The sequence below is a fragment of the Pistacia vera genome, unplaced genomic scaffold (assembly GCF_008641045.1).
Source record: "Pistacia vera cultivar Batoury unplaced genomic scaffold, PisVer_v2 Contig283, whole genome shotgun sequence".
Taxonomy (NCBI): Eukaryota; Viridiplantae; Streptophyta; class Magnoliopsida; order Sapindales; family Anacardiaceae; genus Pistacia; species Pistacia vera.
The window spans coordinates 1,268,041-1,270,766 of NW_022196094.1; the positions used below are offsets into that span (position 1 = coordinate 1,268,041).

Consider the following 2,726-nt stretch of genomic DNA (forward strand, 5'->3'; position numbering starts at 1 on the left):
TATCAGCAAAAACGAGTGCAAGAGTAACTATTGCCAAAAACAACTCGTTACCAAGACAAATAAACAAAACCTCCGTGTATAATAATGCGATCCTTTTGCCTCAAAACCAGGAAGCAATTCATTAACCAACATGACACAAAAGCTTGATACACTGAGCATCTTACGTTACTTTGACATAGACCATACAATATTTCCATTCCTGTTTACTGATTTCTTCAACATCCATAAATCAACGCAAAAATAAATACATTTCAACAGTAACAAACCCAAAGGAATTTAACACAAAAAGCGGTAAAATGTTGATACTATAATGAAAATACAAGCTCATACATAGAAACATTTACCAATTTAAGCCGACGGCTCAGAAGAAGCTACAGTGAGAGAAAACGTTATTAAGCCTCTCGAGAGACAAAATTAATGCTTGAGTACCCAAATTGCCTTCTCCATGCGCCTTGAGCGACAAATAAAGCTGCTGCGCCAGAGCCAGCCCAGGCAAAGCAAGTCATACTTTGACACTCCTTTAAACAAATCCCTAAATCTTTCACAAAATGATTCACATAAAAGCCCGGCTCAAAATCTCTCTTTAATATTCTACTACCGTGCGAATCCAACAACTTGGACCCGGCGGTCGTGGATATCGCGTTTAAGAACAATACATTTAGCCCTGCTTTGTGAGACATAAATCATTCCCTTACTAATCCCAACATTGTAGAAGCAATCGTAATTTGATTAGCTAGCTTCGCGAATTGGCCTTTCCCACTGCCACCCAGTAATTAACTTTCCCCAAGCGGCAAGTAGGGGATTCACTTTGTTATAACGGATTCATCCCTCCCGCAAATATCGCAAGGTCCCGTTTTTGGCACCGCGATCTCCGCCAGAGACAGGGGCATCGATTGCGGAGCAGTTTTTGGAGGAGGCCGCGACGGATATCTCGCAGGCGAGTGAAGGTTCAGATGTGGTCATGTCCACGATAATCCGCCAGGACGGAGGCCGGAGAGGACGCCGGAGGCGGGGTGAAGGATGACGTGGCGAACATCGGAGGGGTATCCGACGATGGAGAGAGACGACGTCGGATTCGGAGGCGAGGGCGTGGGGGAATCAGCGAGGTGAGCTCCCATGTCGAGGAGTGGTTGAGCTTTGGCGATGGTGCGGTTGAAGATGGTGACTGTATAGCGGCTTTGAGTAAGTGACCGCACATATAACGGCCCATTACGCCTGTGCCAATCCAGCCCACGCGAGTGTTGGATGGACTCATGAGCTCCGTGACCGGTGCGGTAGTCATTGATCGGCGGAGGGTGTTTAGGAGTGAGATGGACGTTGAGAAAATGCGAGGGTGGTGAGAGTAAGAGCGTAGGGGTGGCAGTGGCATGGTTATCATTTATCAATCTTGTTGAGTAATGTTACCGTCACTAAGAGTAGTGCAACGAAGAGTAGTGCAACAAATTTGTGTATGAGTAGTAGTGCAACAAGGTAGTGCAACAAATTTGTGTATCGAATAACGTGACTCAATCCTGACCGTTAATAATATTAAGTTATAATAAATCGACCGTCAGGATTGTGTCACGTCATTCGATGTACAAATTCGATGCACTACTTTCAATGACTATAACATTACTCAACAAATGATCCAAATTGGGTAGAAGTTGTAATTTTACTTCAATTTTAGGGATTTTTAGACACAACACTCATTATACGATCGGCCGACGAGGTTCTCTTTAAGTTTCCACGATCCAAGTTGAGTAAACAAACCATTTCCCACCCAAGATTGTCCTTAATGACATTTCCCACCCGAAAAGTTTCAAAATACCACTTTTTCACCCAAAGTTAATATTTCGTTACTACCCAAAGCCGATTCTGGCGATAAAAATTTCCTCTGTGATTACCATTTAAACCTTCGGTCTTCTCTCTACAAAACCCCTCTCACTCTGACACCTGATTCTCGCCAGTTGTCAACCATAGCAAATCTAGGATTTCTTATTCTTTTGATTTTCAACTGATTCCAACAACAAATATTCAATCGGTTACAACCATTCAATCTATTGACTCCACTCTACAAAAACCTTCTTATCCTAGCTCTTGATAACTCATTGACGCCGATTAAGAAACTGAAGTATTTTTTAGATATTAATGGAATATAAAATTGGGCGGGGAAGTGTCATTAAGGCAAACCTGGTGTGAAAAAGTCGTTTACTCTTCCAAATATACATAATTTGGCTTTATCACAACTAGAGGTGGAAAAGTAACCCGCCGGCCTGGCCCAACCCGACCTGGCCGCGGCGGGTTACTTAATTAGGTGGGTTGGTCCTAACTCGCCCGCCAACAAAGGCAGGCGGGTTAGGCCGCCATTTTTGGGGAAATGGCTAGCCTAGCCTGACCGGCAACCCTAACCCGTGGGTTAGGCTGCGGGCCGGGCGGGTTAGCCTATTTTATTTTATTTTATTTGTTTATTTATTTAACTTTCAAATAAAAATTAACAATTTATAAATGAAAATGTAATTGTTTTAGTTAACTTTTCAAATATCAATAATTCAATTAAATTAAATTAAATTTTTTGTTTAAATTTCAAATAAATTCAATTTTAAACATAAAATTGTAATATAAGAAAAATTAGATTATTCATTCAATTAATGAAACTTTAGCAGAAGAATAAATTATATTTTATACAAGACAAGGAAATTTGAGAATAAGACTTAGTATTATTTTTTTATATTTACGTACTAGAAAAA

General features: G+C 40.9%; 1 pseudogene; it reads right to left on the reverse strand.

The window, feature by feature from the left end:
- Positions 1-361: 361 nt before the first annotated feature.
- LOC116134162 lies at positions 362-1,371 on the reverse strand (annotated as a pseudogene).
- Between the last annotated feature and the right edge of the window lie 1,355 nt (positions 1,372-2,726).